Source organism: Lagopus muta, chromosome 5 (genome assembly GCF_023343835.1).
Source record: "Lagopus muta isolate bLagMut1 chromosome 5, bLagMut1 primary, whole genome shotgun sequence".
Lineage (NCBI taxonomy): Eukaryota > Metazoa > Chordata > Aves > Galliformes > Phasianidae > Lagopus > Lagopus muta.
Genome location: NC_064437.1, coordinates 16689191 through 16709809, shown reverse-complemented (window position 1 = coordinate 16709809; position 20619 = coordinate 16689191). Strand labels below are relative to the sequence as shown.

General features: G+C 39.3%; 1 long non-coding RNA gene across 1 annotated transcript in view; it reads right to left on the bottom strand.

Moving 5' to 3' along the window:
• Window positions 1-8137: 8137 nt before the first annotated feature.
• The window catches only part of LOC125694114 (uncharacterized), a 63472-nt gene continuing 50990 nt past the window's right edge, over window positions 8138-20619 (bottom strand). Inside the window, exons 3-4 of the long non-coding RNA XR_007377396.1 lie at window positions 13489-13581; window positions 8138-11030 (exon numbers count right to left, since the gene is read on the bottom strand). This is a non-coding gene — a long non-coding RNA (uncharacterized LOC125694114). The remainder of the gene's footprint in view (window positions 11031-13488; window positions 13582-20619) is intronic.

The following is a 20619-nucleotide window of genomic DNA, read 5'->3' as shown; positions in this document are numbered from 1 at the left end:
GTATCAGGGCCCAGGGCTGGGTGGGTGTACAAAATAGAATGGCTTGAAATTACAGGTGCTTCAAATTCTATTTCACATGCTTGGGGACCCAGAAGGAAACTTAATCAAAGATGGACGTTTTAGGCTATGGTTCTTTCTATTGTTAAGATAAGAATGTTCAGGACTGGAACCAGATGTACCAACTCTGGGGTTTTTAAACCCAGTTAACTCATACTGCAAATCTCACTGCTTATTCTTCTCTATTACACAAAGTTGCAGATTGACCAGATGAGCTATTAATGAGTAAAGATTCTTTCCTGTAGATCAGTTTCCACTGACTGTCAGCACACAAATATTTTTCTACCTAACCACAAGAACAAATGCAATGCTAAGATTTGAAAGACCAAATCCCTAACTGAATTAAGTCAATAATCTCAAATTACGGATACAGTCCTACAGTCAAAATGCCAAAATGATGTCCATCTAATTTGGGACGGAAACACGAATGATGAATAAGTGTCTCACAGAGTGCACACACAGGACAGATCTCTAGGAAAATGTAAGTCTTTGAGTTCTTTTCCCTGCATATGCTACGTGTAAGCCCAGAACAACACATTTGTGCATGTCTTGTATATTTGATTGGTTCTATAAGGTATTCATCTAAATTCAAAATATAACTGTGTTTAGATATATTTGAAAATTTTATTGCATTTAGTTATGAGATATGAATTTTTACCGAGATTCTGGGGCACATAACATTGCCTGATCATTTCAAACAAGTTAATTCTGAAATGGGCTTGAATCAATAACACAAAAGAGGCAGTAAAACCAATTCTTACGGTAGACACGGTTGCATAAAATAATATCAAGACAGGCAGATTGAAAGCTCTGTGAATCACAAATATAATTTGCAACCAACTCTAAGCACAAAGATGAAATAGATAGGTGGAAGATATAGATTAAAACAAATGATAGATACATTGGATCAAAAAAAAAAAACAAACCAACTGTTATGAAGAAAGAATGCAGAGTAATTGCTATCTAATAAGGTGTGGGGAAAAAAAAAAAAAAAAGATGCCATGCAAGTAATTCAAGATAAATAGAATGCTTTAAAACTTATGTAAAGGCTCTCTTTTCACTCTGTAAGGCATAGACAGACAGAGGGTGAATGTATAAATAAGTATGTCATAGCAATACTTTGCTTTTAATGAAAATGGATTTTTAATGATCCAAAAGGCTGCATTTGTTTCTGACTCACTCCATTTCCAAGCTATCAGCTGGAAATAGGTACAGCAAATCCACTTGTATTCCACACCCTTAACAAAATCCCAGTACTACCAGGCATCCATGTGCAGCAAAAAACAGGCATCGTTATGCAGAACAGATAAAGTTTCCTGCTTTACGCAGTTTCTCTTGAACTGTGTAGGTTATCTTGGGCTCTATCTGCATAAGCTGAGGCGGATGCACAGCAACACACCTTTCTACCTTTTCTACCTCAAGGACACTTGTTAGAAGCAGAACCTCCTGCTCCCACTACACACACTGTGCTGAAGTACTCTGCATGAAGTACTGAGCACACAAATACCTGAGGATTTGGTCTGCAGATGAAGAAGAGTCACCAGGGAAAGGAGTCTGATTCAATCCTTATCCATCTTGTCTGGAACGAGTTCTTCTTTCCAATGTCAAAGATCTATTATGGTCTGTCATAACCATCATGCTGAAAAACTTTACTAATGTACTAGGTATTATAACTACCTATTTTCTTGTTTGTTCAGACAGGCAACAGTATTTGTAGGTTTTCAGCATCATCAGAGATCAAAGTGACACTCTCCTAGCCACTCTTTCCATCTGTGAAATCCCACCTGCAAGTAGTTGCTCTAAGGTAGACCCACTCATTGGGAAACTTTGCAATACAGTTGTCAAAAAGCCATGGCAGCACTTAGACTCAACAATTCCCAGATATCGTTTGTACACCATGTGTTATCTGAGGGGAAAAAAATATCTGTTTATTTCCTGTGTTGATGCTTTTATTTCTTTCAAATATTAGAAAGCATGGGAAGCAATTAAGAATGAGAGCAATACTGATGGTGCAGAGCAAGTCTGTGAGGTGCTACACAGCTAGTTAAAAAATGTGGCAGCACACTTAATGAGCCGAAGGGTATGGCCTTCGTGAACGGCTCCACAGAAGCAGAATCAAATGTTAATTGCATCCTCTTTTCCTTTTCTTAAAATAAATAAATAATAAATGATCCCATTTGTCAGGTATGGAACCAAACTCACATGCTTTCCGTTTTGTCTGCTGTCCTTGCTCAGAATGCCTGCCAATTAATATTTACCAAATGTCTCTCCCTTCTTCATCTAAATCAGTTCAGAAACTGCACCTGTTCCATGAGACCTATGTGAGCTTCTGACAGCTGGTGTTTGAGAAAAAACAAGTTAAGCTACAATTTTTTTTAGGAACCTAACTGCGTTAGACTGGAGTCAAGAAAAGCAGAGCTAAGATTAGCTGTGCTAGTACGAGGCACCAGCAAAGCACGCAGGGGCACACAGCTCCTTCAAAGTTCTGCCCCATACCATCAAATGGGGTTGAAACACAGCAAGGCATTCAGCAGTTATTTAGGAGATACAGACTGGGTAAACGGCATGGCTGCATCTGCCTCATTTTCCTAGAAAGCCCATCAAAAATAAAAATAAATTTAAATCTGTACAAGAGACAGTTTTTTGAAAGATCAAGCTTCAGAAAGCTGCAGTATTCAAAGCCAGAGATCATTTTAAGCAGTAAAATGTAACAGGCCAGTGAAGAAAAGAGCTTCAAAATCTTGCAAAAGCTACTGTGGATGACAGCCAGAGGATGCGGCAGAAGCCAAGGCACAGACAGCAGAGCCACTTGCCAAAGTACAAACTCAGTCCAAACTTCACTTAAAGTTATTAACAGTGCTTCTGTGTGGCAGAGGAAAGCAATCAGATTTGCCCTACAAGTGTGGACCAGGCTTGAGCAGGGAGCCAGAGGGAACTGAGGTTGTAAAGAATGGAGAATCATACATTGAAAAGGGATGTCATGATTTGCAAGGCCCTAATATTTAGGAGGAAAAAAAGGTCAAAATGATCAAATATCAAAATCAAAAGATTTTGATCAAAATATCAACAATTTTCTGAAAAAGTGCACTTGAATTGCCAATTCTGCCAGGGGCAGATTATCATCAGGGTGAAAACAAAGAGGAAAATATAGAGAAACAGTGTCTGTTGTGCTATTGGATACTGTTCACACGCAGTTTCTGATAGCAGACATAGGGTGCTGTGACTATCTGTTCTTCTCTGCCTAAAACTACACTTTCTCTTCAGTATTTCTTCAGCACCCTCCCTGCAGCCTTGGCAAAGCGCACATCAGTGCGGAGTGTGTCGTTAAACAGACTCCAAGTAGTCTGCATAAGTCAGAATCATCAGCGTCAGGAACCCTGTGCTCTTCTGACATTCAGAACGTGGTGTTACTGGAGCAGACGATCCCCATCCCACTGGGTTTTCCCTGTGCAGCCAAGTCAGGTCCAAGCCCATAGGTGGGCTCAGCCGGCTGCTGGTCCCAGCCCCAAACACAGGCTGTGATGTGACCCTGCATAACAGAGGCTCACACTCATTTCTGCATTACATCAGAGAAACCCCCACACCAGACCAACCTTTTCACAGGGTCAGTTCACTCATGCACTATGGCTCACAAAAACTGGCTTCTAATATACCACTGGAGAGCTGGACAGATAATTGAGACAATTTATAATATTAAAGACATTTTAACGTGTTATTTTCAAGTACCACATTTAAATGGTATCATTTCTCTAAAGCAATACCTCCTACCCTCGAGTCATATTTGCTAATTCTGCATTTCAATGCATGCCTTTCTCACTAAGTGTTATAATAGTTATGCCCACACATTATTGAAAGCCCTGTTGAAATTATGGTTTTGATTAATATTTATCATCAGTGAAGGTGTGAGGTTAATCACAGATGCAGGCAGCTGACATGCAAGTCAAACCATGTTTATTCAATGTAGGTTTATTTGCACTGACAAGCTACTTTTGAATGCGAGGGACAAGTCAACCAAACTAAGAACCAATCCAGCACAGGCAGTCCTGTCTAACTATGCCTAACAGCCACAGGAAGTCAGAATTTTCACTATCTTTCTTACCTTCCATTCTCAGAAATTAATGCTTTCTTAATTTTTCAGTGAATATCTTAAACGAGCATGTCAGCTGACCATGATTATTTTTTGCTTTATTTTTCAGTATATGGATTGTCAGAAAATTATCTTCAAATACCTGCAAGTTCTCAGTCCCCAACCATTAGCTCAGTGGTGAATAGTTCAGACATTTTGAATTCTCTTCTCTGGTTATATTAAGCATATGAAGAAATGCTGCTGACACCCACATGCACAGGAGGAATGCCAACGATTTGTGTTGAAACTAGTTTTGGTTTTTGCTACTTAGATGTTATTACCAGTGTTAATGCAGCTCCTGATCCTGTTTTTAATTTTATTACTTTTACAGTCTGACTACTTTTTATCTTAAAATGCTTCTTATTCCCCCATTGCTGTGAACATCTGTGCATACAAACACTCCTATTAAATACTTCGCAAAATAAAGTAGGAAAAGTACTTAATCCCACCTTTCACTTGCACTTGTCTTAGAAATCTATGAATGTATTTGGTGCACATTTGAATAAGAGAATATTTAGACAACAATATAACTGAAAATTATCGAGGTCCTTTCAATCTCTACTCTCATAAATACATGTGACAAAACCCTGTGTAGTTCCTGAGAACACTCCTCAGTACAACCTACTTGTAAGACCTTCTGGAAAGTACAGATGACGTTCTGAATTCCCAGCTGCAGCTGCAAGAAGCCAAAAGACCATATAAGCATAACCCAAAGGATTCTTATTAAGATTTTTTTTCTTTTAGTTCTTAAGTGGTTGACAAAGTGGTAGTTCTATTCATAAATAAGGTATTTCTACTACAATCTAAGAAAATCAAGACTGTAACAGTGATTAATTTTTTTTAATAATCTCTGTGCTTAAAGACTTCCGGTCTTAATAGGGCAATCGTGCATCTCCGTTGTGTTCCAGCAGAACTATTAGTCTCTGTTCTGTGTTACTCTAATTGCAGTCTAATGGTTTACACTACCATAATAGCACTAAATATTTTACTAAATGGAGTACAGTATCTAAAAAGTGATTTAAATTGTTCCAGGACTGAATATTCAAAGATGGAAAAAAACTTCTCTTTTTCTCTGAACTGGGAGTAAAAAAGCTCTCAAAATTTCATTCTTGATTGTCTTACTAACGAAGTGGATAGAAAGTATTACTAGAAGTAGAGATTAAAAAATACACCATAGAAGAATTTAGTAAAATAAGAAAAACTTCTTGTGATGCTTTGACACTGATTCAGCAGGCTCATGTCAGGCTATCAAAGAACGTTGATTTATTATTAATTCATTGTTTTTAATTAATATTTTTTTTAAATTAAAAATAATGTACTATTTTTCAGAATTCCTGACTGTTTAATAAAACAAAATGTTGCATATCCTGAGAAATATCTAAAATAGCTCCAGAGCAGCAAGGCCAGTGGGGCAGCAAGCAGCCCATCTTTCCCAAGAAGCCACCGCCCAGCCCACACCACCTTTGTAATGGCCACAGCAGCAAGCTTATGTGCACTGACTAGTTGTGCACCAAGCACCTAAGATCCTTTACATATTCTGAATGCTCTCTCACAAAAATAACTCAATGAAATAAGTCAGACTACACAATTGAGGAAGGACTACTAATCCAAGTAAGAATTTGCTAAATCTTGATATTATCATGCAGTGGTAACCCTAACTGCACCCCATAACATACTGCCTTGTCACTTTGGACACAAAGCCAGACTCCTCTAACTCCAGAAACAGCCCTGAAGTTACCACTAGGATTGTTCAGATATCCTAATTATGCCACAGAGCTCCAGAAAGTTAATTTAAGAAATTATTCTATATATTCCTTTATTACTTACAGAATATTTGGAACAGCTCATAATTCCTTGATCTAGGGACTGCCAAGATCTATGGCCACTTCTTGCCTGGACAAAGAAACATATTCTATTAGAACAGGTTTGTCATTTAATTCTCACAAGAATAATTTGAACAAAAATAATTGAAGGCAAAATACCTTAAATAATGAATTAACAATTTGTGTACTAGATAGTTTTTGAGCATGTATAAAGGTGCCAGGAAGAAGAATGGTTCATTGCTCACACAGCAAGGGAGAAGCCTCAAAGATGGTGCTTCCTCCAGCTGACACTGAACAGGGCTAAACATGAGCCCTGCCCAGGCACAGGAGCATCTCTCCAGCAGCAAACATCCCAACAGAGGACAATATCCCTGCTAGGATAAAAATAATAATAAAAAAATAATATAGAAGGGTTTGATAAGGGAAAACTTTACTTAAACAAAATTGCATCCATGAAATATCATTTTTTGTTCAAGAATCATGAAGTTTTAATCTGGTCTTTTGTTCCCATTAGGAAATACTTTTAAAAACCTGGAGATCTCTGAAAGGATTTATTTTTGCAATATACAGACCTAACCTATTACTCTTAAATAATTACCTTGTGTAAAATTCTAATTTCATGGAGAAATTTAATTTTAATTTACAGCTTAATTGTCCTACTTTAGGAAAGCTCGTCACCTGTGTCACTTTGTGACTAATAATTGTAATCCTCATTTAATTATTTACTTCAAGGGAGCATTTAAATTATGGATATTACTGTATCTAAAGTAACTTACACTTGAGGTTAGTGAAAATTTACATAGTAGACTGCTCACCTATACTTCCAATAGCTATAGCTCTCCTTGAACATGTTCTGCTGCAGAAACTACTCTTGAGACTGAAGAGCAATGGTATTTTGTTCCTCTCTGACAGCTTTCTCACTGTACATGTTCTTCTGTCCCATTTTCAAAGCAGACTTTCAAATCCACATCCCAAGAAAGCAGGTCAGGTGAAGTTTTTCCACCATAGAACAGAAATTAAAATACACAGATGTTTTGTGTGCTCCCAGCAACTCATATACCTCCCACCCTCTCTCTCCACAACTTTGTTTGCAGGTAGACAAAAGAGAGGTCTTGCAGGGCTTCCCAGCCCTTCCCAAAGCTCTGACAGCATTCACATAGCCAAGGTGCTCCTCCTTGCACCCACAGCCCAGCCCATCACCTTGGCTGGAGAAGTCACAGCCAGGATGCCAGAGATCAACATTAGTGGTAAGTGCAATGTACCCAGCTGAAATATACATGACAAGATAATAAATTCTCAGCTCTAAGGTAGACCCTGCAAATAATCTTTGGATTTAGGGTCAGCCATACAGCAGTTGCTCCACAGGGAGGACAACAGAGCAACCGGTCTCTGTAGTGGTCAGTAACAGAGGCCAAGGAGCCAGGAGAGATGCATAGCAGACACTTTCTTCTGGTTTATTTCACCAAATTTGAACAACCAGTGATTTATAAGTCTTCTGAGCTGAGGGCTGTATGTCAGCTGTAATAGCCATCAGTTAACCAACCTTTCACAAATTTATCTCTTTGCAATCCCTTATAGTGATCTCCACCTTCTAATCTACTGCATTAAAAATATATATATAGTTTTTGCTTTGCGTTTGCTTTAAATCTGCCAAACTGGTGAGTTGGTCTGCTATCACAAGGTCATCTTTCCAGTAGTTTTAACTTCCAAAGCAGTCATTTCATCATCACATGTGCTGGACTTTGCAGCTTTCCTGCAGTGCACCATGCAATATTTCTTCTTTCCCCTACTTAAAAGAATGGCCACAGCTGCCTTTAACCTACAATTCTTGTCTACTGCTTCACAGAGCATCCCAGGCTTGGCCATGCTCCCCCTAACAAGTGAGAGTGCTCAACACCTTTCAGCACTGAGGATATCAAGTTTCCCATCTGAAATCGCTTACTTCATCACTCTCTAAGGGCACAGTTTGGAAGTCATTAAAAATAACGAGAATGCTGGCACTTCTCCCAGTAATAATGGCATTGAATTTGGTGTTACTTTTCTACTTTAAGACATTTGTATACATCCACAGATCATTTAACTCTTATCTTTGTACTAGCATTAGTGAAACTAATAGCTGCTGAAACAATGAGATCTCTATTCTAATTTTTATTTAAATAAGTGTCTGCCCACTCCATTACGTGACATAAAAACTTACACAGCATATTGCACCACAATATTGCCCCAAAGTGTTTACCAAGATCACCATATCCATCACTAAAATGCAAGCACTTCTCAGTCAATAAACACTTCAACTGACAATAAAGTCACAGGAGAGTTTACAGAAGGAAAACTGAAAAGCAACAAATCCAATTTGTCCAAAACAAATTTAGAACCAGTACTGCTGGTAGATTCTCAAAGGGTCTTGTATTTTCCTTTCTATTTGTATCTATTGTAGATTTTTTCCTCCTAGCCCCATGCAAGGGGACTGACTCCTTATCAACTTCCTGTGTGCCTCATCATCACTCCTGTAGGGTCCATATATTACAGGCTTTGACAAAATAATGAACCCTCAATAATGTGCTGCAGGCCATCACAGAAAGCAGCTGTAAAGCATTTCAATAATCCCCTCAAAAGAGAAAACACCAGTTGTTGCAAAACACACATTATAACTTTACAAGTCTCGCCCATATTTTCAGCATTTAGTTTAGGAACTAACATAAACTTTCTCACTGCTACATTTTTCCTTATAAGAACAAGTCTAAATTGCATACTTTGAAATAAGCAACAGTACTATCAACCTGAAAAAACACCATCTTCCTTCAGTACATACCTTTTATTACTCTAAGCATGTACTTAAACTGCACATGAAAAAGCGGTAGTCAGATTCAGAAGTCACAGATCCACTGCTGCTAAGCTGTGAAACTGAGAGATTTCAGCTCCCAAGAACTGATCCCAGCGTATGCAGTAACACAGGCATTTCAGCATCATCTGCTCACAGATAAGGTACCTCTGAGATGCACAGGGTGTGAGCACCAGGAATTCTGGAAGTCCATCACACCATCAGAAGTCCAGGAGCCATGGGCTGCTGCTGAAAGCCACATCCTCCTGTCAAAATCAGCAGGCTCGATATGGCTTAACTCACTAGTATATCTAGATGGGAGCAGAAAGCCAGCAGGCAGATATGGGTCAAATAATAATTCAACCAACAACAAAACAACAAGTATTAGATTTATCAGAAAGCTTGCTGAATGCTTTGTAAAGTTAACTTTTATAGTTTTGATGTTGAGATCAGCATATGTGAATATCTGAAGAGGAATATTACCATTACATACAACAGAATAATTAAAATCTTGCAAAAATTGATCTAAAAGCCTTCTTGATTAAGGAAATGAGCCCCTCAGTTATTTAAATAACCATTTTTAAGGCTGTTAAATGTTTAATACCTTTGCAAGGAATTTTCTTTGCATTTATTTTTAAGCAGTGGACAAAGTCTGTTTGGAAAGCACACTGGTAATATTCCCATTGGTCTGTGCAGCATCTTTTGTCAAAGAACATTTGGGAGTCTGTTACAAACGGCTTACAAAGCCAGAAAAAATAATAATAATAATAATTAAAAAAATCATTCCTAAAATGGCAAATGACAATGTACTAGAGTAATGATTAACTTTAAAAATACCTACTAATGATAAACATCCACAGTCCTGCTGGAGCCAGCCACGCCGTTAATGCAACATGTGGAAATTTTCAGTCATCCTGAGTGGTCAAATAATCATCTAACAGTTGATTTGAGGACAATTAAGGACAGCAAGAATGAATTAAATCATTACAATTTGAATTGATTAAAATAGGCATATACCATCCGAGTATTTGGGGAAGTTGTATTATATTTTCACTCACAGTAAACGATGAAAAAAGGAAAATAGTTGCGAGATGCCTAAAGCTTGTCTGTGGCTCATTATCCAATTAACTGGTATCAGTAAGTTGGTTAAATCGAGCTAAATGACAGCTAGTTGCTCCACAAACATTAGAAGTATAGCAGAGTAGGAGACTTTCAGATAATTAAATCTGCACAGAGATCATTCCTTTTGAACTTTAGAAGCACATTAAAAGAGATTTGTATTTGTGTCTTCCAAATAAAAGATGACAAAAAAAAAAAAAAAAGGATGATAAGTAATTCATAGTTAGAATCTCATTCACAAGCTTACGGGTGTCGTAGCAGCAGTGGAGTATTTCACAGTAAGAGCAAACTAGCATTGTGTAGAGACCCTCTTCTGTGAAGTGAATGAAACTGGAGCTTCCTATTATCTCATATTTGTCCCCACTCCTATCACGTTGTTTTGGTTTGGGATTGTTTGATTGCTTTTTTTGTTTTTGGCTTTTTGTTGTTGTATTTTTTGTGGGTTTTTTGTTTGGTTTTGTTTATTTTTGCTTTGTGAGTTGTTTGCTTTTTGATTTGGTTTTTATTAGAAATTCAACACTAAGTAACGTAGCAAAAAAATTCTCCCTTTTGTTTTGATATAAGCTTTGATGTTGACTGAACTGCAGTTTTAAAGTTTGCTCTTAGGAAAAAAGATAATGTAAATGCTCTAACTACATGCCTAAGCGTGAGCCCTGCTGTAACAGAGAAAACTTGTGCATAAGTTGTACAGAAACTTCCTTTACATGAATAGGGCACAGCTCTTCCTACAGCTGAGGTCACACCCTTTTTCTTCTTAGTGGTGGTTTATTTTCAGTCTGCCAACACAGCCAAAGCAGCCCAGGTAGACAGTACAAACAGATGAGACCTTGCTATCCATCCCTCCATCCCTCCTTTTGGTCTGCTTTTCATTGCTTTACAGCTGAATCAACATGAGAACCGTGCCCAAGACAGAGTTCTGTGTCAAACAATCTCTGGCACTTTGTAGACCTGCTGATGGCTTTCATCAAGCTGATCCCGAACTGTGGCAGCCCAGAAGACACAGCTAACAATGAGTATTGTCACAAGGACAAGGTGCATGGAGAATAACAGCATCTCTCCAAAATTCAATGATGCCAAGGCTGTCCTGGGAACAGAGAAAAGAGTGAAAATGGCCTTAAAAACGTAAGAAGTATAATTATGATCAAATTCATATTCCCACACACATTAGGAAAAGAACGTAAAGGAGTATTTAATCTCAAGACAGGTCCTTCCTCTCTTCTGTCAAATCCTTTCAAACACTTCATGTACAGTTCTTATAAATACAGATATTCAACTGTAGTAACAACTGTGTTCTTTCTGTTTCCAAAGCCACTCATTCACATGCCAAAATATTCTATACCTGTAGAAAAAAGCAAGCCTTTGACTTCATATCCAACTGTTTGCTAGGAAAGTACTCAGCCCTGAAGATATTTTCTGACAATTAGTTCAGAGGCTTTGCACAATTTAATCTGAAGTTCTAACTCTGATTTTGCAATTAAACACAGTATACTCCTGCAGTTGTAATTTATCACTCTGCTTCCACGTCAAGTAATCTGACCAACAAAACTGTCTGGTACCTAGGAATGGAGAAATGAAAAGGACAATGTTCTGCAGGAAAGCAGGTCTATCTAACATTTTATGATGCTAAAAATACCCCTGGGACTTGTTCTGATATCTTGTAATTACGCACACATATCCTGATTTATGGTGCATGTCTCCCAGCTCAAGGAAGTATGCACTCTGCCTCACATCTTGCCCTATTTACAAGTAAAATACTTGATTCTGTAATGTCGTAAAAGAGAGGACAGGCTCATTGCACATGTTACTATCGACTTCATATGAACATAGGGCATAATCTAATGATGCTTTTCATCTGAGGATAAATATGCACAATTTAGCCTTAAACAGAGTCAGCATCTGATCATTGCAACTGCTGCCTTTGTGAAACATGGCTGCAACGCTGAAGACCTCTTCCCTCGTAAAGCTAGTGGAGAGTGTGAGAGAGGAGATGGAGGCAGCCAGTAAAAAGACAGAAATGGTTATCACCTGTGTATCAAGAAAAACACTTCTTCAGGCAAAGTCTGAGAATTCGTCTCACTACTCCAACCCCCACCCTCCCCCCCAGCTCCACATCACCTGCTCTCCTGCTAGGCAGCAATGAACAAAGCAAACAGTCTATATTGTCTGAATGAAGACTGACAAAGTGGTTGATAGCAAAATATTTCAGTTGTATTACCAAAAAAATCTTAACCAACAGTTATACACTGTTTCAAAAGAGAGATGGGTGGCCTGGCTTAGGCTCAGAGGTCCAATCTGCATTCCCCAGCTTGATCTGCAGGCCTCTCATGGCTAAAATCTTCTCTATGCAAGGAGATAGAAAGCAGAATAGGTTCATAAAGAGTGCTTTTATAGTTGAGGCATTAATTTTTGTTTGGTTGGTTTTTTGTGGGGTAGGTTTGGGGGGATTTTATTGTTGGTTTTTTTTTGGGGGGGGGGGGACAGGGAACAATCTAATTTAATTTGTATACTTTTCACATTTTAAGCATTTTTAAGAGAATGAGAATTGGAGTCCTAGCATCCACATCTTTCTTCAAATACAATCCAACATCTTAATGACAATCAATACCTTCCTCCCTCTATAAGTGAGCTCCCTGATTATTCCTAATCTTGATGAATGGCAAACTGAACACCAGGTTGGGTGAAGGACATTGCCTCTGCTGCCAGTGTTTTGCTGAACTGGATGCAGAAAAGCAGGAGTGGGGATTCTTGTTTCTAATTATCTCACTTTTACTAGACCATAAAGTTTCCATCACCAGTTTGTTGACACAAATTTATAACTCAGGAAGAGAATAAATTAAAAATAATAATGAGAGGAAGGGGGGAGGGAAGGGGAAAGTGTCAATATTCATAAAAGCAGATAAAACAAATTCTTTGGTTTCACTGCAATTTTCTTACAAGATTACTATCAGGAGAAATTAAGAAAAAATCTTGAACTATGTGTTTGCATGAAGGCAAGGAGATGCTGCAGCTACCTACCAAGTTTTTTAATACTCAGTACTCACTATTCATAATGGTCATTATTTGGCATAAAGGATCACAGTTACTTGCTTTTCTCTCCTTCACACACTGCACACCTTTCAGCCCCTCACAGAAAGTAGTGCCAGGAGGGTACAACAAGGACCAGAATATTCAGGGATGCAGTTGATATACCCTCTCTGAGCAAATGCCATAAGCCTTGGGGATGGAGGACTGCTGCTTTTCTAGCTTTCATGCAATTTTTCTTTGGGGGCGTGCAGTAAGCATGTTTCTGGCCATTGTACAGGAGCTAGTGTTTAAAAACTTGTTTCATTGTAGGTTTTCTGGAAGCATTTTGTGTGATGAGAAGCACCATACATTGGTATATGCATGATATTAAACTAAAAAAAAAACAGTTTTCAACAGTAAGGCAAAGTCTTCTTGAGCTAACTCAGGCATCCCTACATGACATGGCACTGGGCCACACAGTCAAGCCAATCTTGGAATCCTTCTAAGAAACAAGCAAGAGTACCAGCAGGGCAGCTCACCTTTCCTAAGCAGCAGAAGCATGTGCTTAGTCTGACATCCTGTAGCTTCACAGTGCCCATGCTGTGCCATAACCATGCGTGCTCATGTGCCATCTGCCCCGAGGAAAGACAGTAGAGAGAAAAGTGCCTTTGAGTTCGGCTCTTAACAGTCTTAACCAATGCAGCTCTTACCTTAAAAGCAAAATCCCACCAGTGCAGCTTTTATCTTAAAAGCACTATCCCATCAGGAGACCATCCCAACAGTTCTCCCAAAACTAGAGCAAACCTTCCTCCTGTCCAAACCTGTTCTCCAGAACCTGCAGGCGAACAGCTGCTGCCAAGAGGAAATATAAGGCTGAAGTTCAACGATAGCTTCCACACCTTTATAAGTCCTGTGAATCAAGGGAACCTTTTTGATCTTTGCCTCTGGGAGAGTGCACCTATGCAACACCATAGGGATCCTCTGAATTTTCATTTGTAGACAAGAGCTCTATGTTTTTTAACATACCTTTTACACAGAATCACAGAATGGCCAGGGTTGGAAGGGACCTCAAGGATCATGAATCTCCAACCCCCCTGCCATATGCAGGGCCACCAACCTCCACATTTAATGCTAAACCAGGCTGCCCAGGGACCCATCCAACCTGGCCTTGAACACCTCCAAGGACGGGGCATCCACAACCTCTCTGTGCAGCCTGTTCCAGTACCTCACCACTCTCTGGATAAAGAATTTCCCACCTAAATCTCCCCTCCCTCAACTTGAAACCATTTCCCCTCGGCCTACACATATCAACCCTTTCAAAGACTTGATTCCCCTGCCCTCTGTAGGCTCCCTTTAGGTATGGAAAGGCTGCAATGAGGTCACCCTGCAGCCTTCTTTTCTCCAGGCTGAACAAGCCCAGCTCCCTCAGCCTTTCCTCATAGGGGAGGTGCTCCAGTCCCCTGATCATCCTAGTGGCCCTCCTCTGGAACCTCTCCAACAGCTCCCTATCTTTTTTGTACTGCGGGCTCCACACCTGGACACAGTACTCCAGATGGGGCCTCACAAGAGCAGAGTAGAGGGGTACAATCACCTCCCTGTCCCTGCTGGCCACTCCTCTTTTGATGGACCCCAGGATACCATTTGCCCTCTGAGAGTTTAGATTAGATGAGGTTTGATATTGCTTCTAGTAGAAGCATTTCTGTTTAATTATTTTTGTTTATTCTTTCTTTAAATTGAAAGCATTCAGTCTCACTGATGAATGCTGCCTGTCACAGAAACGATTGTTCATGTAGATGATTTAGGATCTGCTATTTGCATACCTGAAAACCTACCTACGGAAAAAGAAAAGTGGAAGTGATATTAAGCAACGTGAAGGTCTTGTAGAGTTAGTAAGTTAAGAATAAGTGAAGAAGGCTTCTATAGCAAATTGAAGAGAAAAAATTAGCCATCACTGTGTTAAAAGCTATCATTTCTCCAGGGATATTTTACAGGTAGTCAAAATAACAGAAGCCTGATTCAGAAAACCAGGAATGGTATGGCATTACTGCTTTCTGGCCTATTGGAGCTACAGGGATACTGAACATCACAAAGAACCGGGGCCTAATATGGAAACCATGGACAAAAGAGAGAAGGACAGACATAAGAGAGCCATTTATAGTCTCAACAACCCAAAACTGTCAGGAGTCTGCCATTTTTAGCTTGCAAGATATAGCACATATTTAGCATCTCAAAAGTCTGAATTTTGCAATAAGCACCAGACTCAAAACTTAATGTGCAGAGCATATAGTCTCTTTGTAACATGCTCAATGACATAGCACTTGATTGAATAAGAGGAGCCATTTAGACTTTACATATTGAGCAATGGCTCATCTACAAAATGTCAGAGTATAGAAAACCAAAAGAACACATTACAAAAGAATATCCAGTCCTTCAGATAAGGCTTAAAAGTACTACATAATATATCCAGGATTAATAACATATTAATAGCTGTGCAAACTCATACCATTCCCATTTCAATAGTTCGAGCCAAATAGGGAATGCATCTGACTTTATCTTTTTGTAATTCTACATTTTAACAGTTACATTGAATCAGGTCAAGCAGAACCCAAGACACTTTATTTCAACCTTATTTCAATGGTGAGAGCTGCAATTTGAATAGGAAGCGAGTAGTACTGTTCTCCATATTTTAAACTATTTTAATAGTTTAAGTAAATGAAAGTTATTGAAACCAGTTTCAAGAAATGAACTTGAATCATGCAGAAATGGGCTGTTTCAATAAGGAATAAGATCAGCAGCACAGCAGTGTATTACAATAAAGAGTAAGAATATGCCAAATCAGAGCAAGATTCAAAACTCCAGTACATTTCAGGTAGTTCTCCAGTAATGTATGTTTCCACTCAGAATATACCTGTTGCACACAAAAGAGAAAATGAAATGCTAATCTGCACAATAATTCAGCTTCAGGGGAGCAGAGAACTAACAAGAGTTTCAGTCCAGTACTTCACAGCAAGCACTGGGCCAAAACTAGACGAAGCAGGACACAAATGGACTAGGCAGGTGTCAGCACAGGTGAGGGCTCTTACCTCCCCTCTCTACCATAGGGTCAGTGCTCCATGAAGCATCACCACTGCAGGAAAAACATCTTTGAGAAATTCCAGCACCAGAGGTTACATGCTGGTGCTTCAAAGCATGTTTCTAAGAGCACCCTCTCATTATGTTTCTTTTTATAGACATAGACTCATGAAGGAAAGACCTTGCTGACTGCAGCAGTTTTCTCTGCTGATATGTGCTATTGGCATAGAGCTGACAAATTTATATTAAATAAAAGAATGCTTAAGCTATCTTCACTTAAACACAAAACCATACATATACTCTACTCTCAGTGAAGAGAATAAGAAAATAAAACCATATATAACATCATCTTTTTTTAGCTGCAACAAAAGCAATGTAGTCATAGTTGTTGCCTAGATCTCCCAGTCCAACAAGCTAGTTCATTCTTACAGGGGAGAAATGGAAACAGTTGAGTAAACCAAGTTCTGTTCAGCCAAGCTAATGTGCCCCCTGCTAAGAGCCAGTGCAAGGACATCCAGCATCCCAGACCAGTGCCCACAACCAGCATCACGCCCATAGAACGCAACAGCTACACATCCAACCGATTTAGGTTCTAGATACCCATATTTCATATTTTAAACTGTAACCTTAAACCTCAGAACACTCATCAACCACCTCTGGAGATGCTAAAATTTTCCTCATGAAAGTTGGGTAGACCCCAAAATTTTCACATGCAGCCCAATGCCAAGAAATATTTCATCTCCAGAGGTCTGAGAAACTCACATTTTTGCAAGGCCTAAGCGTCATTAGGATTTTCTCCCACCTACATCTTGCTTAAAAAGGTTGGCCTCACAGGTGTGCTCAAAATATATTTTTACCTAGACAGGTTTCACATAAAAAGGCAGCAATAAAAATTCTCTTCAGAATTGATTGTTATCATCACTGTGGCAAGGGCAGTAGATCTTGTACTACAAGCAGCTCTTCTCAGCCACTATGTGCAGAAACCAGGTGTCTTTTTCAGCAATATGGAATGAATCTATCAGGTGAGCCAAGAACACAAAGACCAGACTTGGCAATTGTTCACATTTTGGCTGCAAAGTCCCCTTACAAATCTGTGTGCAACTTGACTGGCAGCTCATTTAGTGTCTGGAGTAAAGAAAAAGGGAACAATTACGCTATCTCAAATCATCATTATTGTTTCAATGATTGCATTAGCATTCTCCAAGCATAAACGCTCCACAAAACATTTGAGGCAGACATCTAATGATGGATTTTCCCAACAGAGAAAGCAATTCCTCTAAGCAATAAAACAGTCTGTGAGAAATCCTGCAGTCATAAATCTAGTATTTCTCATTACAAAATTTACATCAGCCACAAAGTGATTACTTCTAAAATTACAAACCCTTGTGGGCAACAATATTAGTGGGTTACCAATTGCCATCTCATGACTCATGAGAAAAAGTCAAAGTCATAATAGTCTTGTAAAAAACAAAATATCAAAAGAATTAATTGTCTTACTATAGACAAAATTTAGGGCACCCTCAGAACAGACACCTAGCTCTTGAAGCACCAAGACCAGCAGTAATTCCCCACAGAAACTCATAGAAATTACAGAGGAAGGTCTGAGCAGCACAGCCATCACAGCTTCCCACACACACCCCACACGCATCCAGCATTTCCCACCCAGAAGCAAGGAGTCTGTAACATGGAAAGATGGAGACAAGAATAAGGGACATATTCTCCCACAGTCCCCTCTCCTACAGAAAGTGAGCCGTAGTTCATTGCCCAGAGAAGGGCAGCAGCTAACCCAGTTGGCCACCATTTACTAAATGTAATGAGAAATTAAACTGTTTAACTCATCTAGATTTACTCTTCACATGCCTTAGGAAGCTTCGTTAGCTTAACTGCAGAGAAAGCAGAGAAGAAGAGCAAGTGGATACCAGCATTTCTGTGATTAGAAAATGATCCGCCAGTTACCAAACCCATAAACACAACCCTGCCAGCACAGGAAACAGGAACAGACTTTGGCTCTCTTGTGGACTTAAAATTTAAGTAATAGAGAAGGTAACCTTGAAGAAGTAATGGCCGCTTTAAGGGCTTAAATAGGAAAGGAGAGAAAAGTTTCTTTGCTCCCCGGATGTGAACTTTCAGGAAATAGAAAGGAAGGAGGGACTGAATGCAGGCACTGCCCCACAGAGATGCATTATGACTGTTCTTTCTCTCACCTGAGGCACGCACAACATCTGGCTTTTCTGCTCAAGAAGAGCCCTTTTTGTTGCCGTTTTAAAAAGGTAATAATACATCTGTAGATCAAAAGCATTATCCTGGTTAGTTCTGGTTTCTCTACAAAAGCAGTTGCACCCTGAGGTGGCCAGGCCTACACACACGCACCTCACTTTCATTGCTGGGGGACTCTCCAAAAACCTGGTATCAGAACAAGGGACAAGCACATAGCCAGAAGATTAATTTTGTCTAAATACAGTGGTGGGCAAGACATCACTGCAGAGCTCTGGCACCTTTCTCACTACTGTATGCAGCCGTTTGGCAGCCAGAGGCAGCCCAGGAATGAGCAGAGGCTGCACTGATCCTGAGCAGTGGCACAGTTGTGGAGCAGCAAGGCTAAACTTGGGCCTGAGCAAGGAACGTGTTCAGCACAGGACATCAGATCAAGGGACCACTAGCTCCCAGCACAGCACAAACCACTTAGATCCAAACCAAGTAACAGTCAGTTCTTCAGCATCCCAAGAAACCAGACTATGGAACAGGCTCATCCCCATGCCTGCACTGCTTGGATCTTTTCTGGGCTCGATCAAAGGCCAAGCAGGGATGAGCAACCCTCTGTCCACCACAGTCTTATAAAGTTATGAGTACTTTCTTTTTACTGCAATTCTGATCACTGGCTGTTTTATTGCTTGATCTGCACAGCATGGTGCAAAATGTATTACAAGCAAGGTGATAGAAAAAAAGAAAAAACACTGTAAATACATGTTTGCAAAAGAAATAAAGTTTTATTGCATACAAAAATATACTAAAAACGCGTTCTCAATTTATTTACCATATATTTTGCCATACCTGCTGCACTTCATTTTAACTATTCTGGGAGTATCCTGGTCACATATTCCATGTTTATGAGAAAACTATTTTCCAACTATGTCTGTTCTTTACCATGGAATGAAAAATATTCAATCTGTTTATGCTTTCTGCCCTAATAATACATTTGAAATTTATAGGGCTGTAAAATGATATTCCAAGCATGGCATTAGCTATTTCGATCTTTGATCTATTGGTGCCATTTGAGTGGGTGATTATCGTTTACCAGCTCAGAATACCAGCCTAGTAAAAACCACCTCACTGCTCCCATAATAAATATTTACCCTCTATCTGGAAAATGTATTTTCTATGAGAACATTTTCTATTTTAATAGACATTCACATGCTATGTCGCTCTTGTATATCCAGATCTACATTTTCTACAATATACAATCTCATCATTTCACAATTTAGTACAAAAAAATGGCATTTAGAGGAAAAGAGCTCAAAGGACCTTTACTTAGAGACAGATAAAAATTGGTGTGCATACTGTAGTCAGACCTACATCTCAAGATTGAGAACCATCAGCAGGCATTCAGTCTAAGGGGGGGCTGAGCTCTGCTAATGAGCACAGAGTGAGGCACAAGTCCCCCCACCCCTCCTGCTGAGAGGGATGTGACCTTTGTGATCTGTAATTTCCAGGATGGCTTATTCTGATACTAACTCTGTATTATTTTTCCCTGTCAACCCCTTGCTATTGCCACTGTAGAAAAATACTTCATTACAAGCCAAAATCAGAAGCCATATTTCTTCACGTAGCACATGTATCCTTGCCAATAGCTGAGCTCCTTCCCCTGCACGAGTAATCCACCAGGACATCAGACCCAGGATTAAGATCAACCACCTCTGCACTAAAGACTGGTTTTTGTTGCTTAAAAAAAGCTGTTTCAAGTTGAAAAATGAGCTTCGACATGAAAGTTAGAACATTTCATCTTGAAACTGCCAAGATGAAAACTTTAATTTCCTGGATTTTTTTTTCTTTTTTATTAAAATCTCAAAACTTTTCAGTATTTTTCAAAGTCTCCCCAACATTACCTTCGTAAACAGGGAAAGGACAAATGAGAAAAAACCTGTTTCAGCTCTTGAACACTCCCAGTCTTCCCCCACTGTGACAAAACTACAGTTTTCTCCCCAGCATATTTGCTTGTTAGGAAAGAATGTCTTCCCTCTTTACTTGTCAGTCTTCCACTCATCACTCCAAACTTTTCAAAATTCCTCTTTGAACATTTTCACTACAATTTCTAGCAAAGAATTGGAATTGATATTAAACAATTTGAATTAATTAGGGTGATAAATTGCACTAATTAGAATTTTCCTATCCTATTTTTCCAGAGAACAAAGATCTAGCTTCAGACAGCGAATTCCTAGAAACAGAGGCTGAACTCCTGCCAACAGCATCTGCTCCAATGTGTGACTGGTCACTTTGCAGACTGTTGGTCTCATGAGATCAAGTTGTAAAATTAACCTCTAACATCTGATTAAACCACATCCTTTAGCTAGGAGACTTCCTGCCATATTGCCGGAGTACAA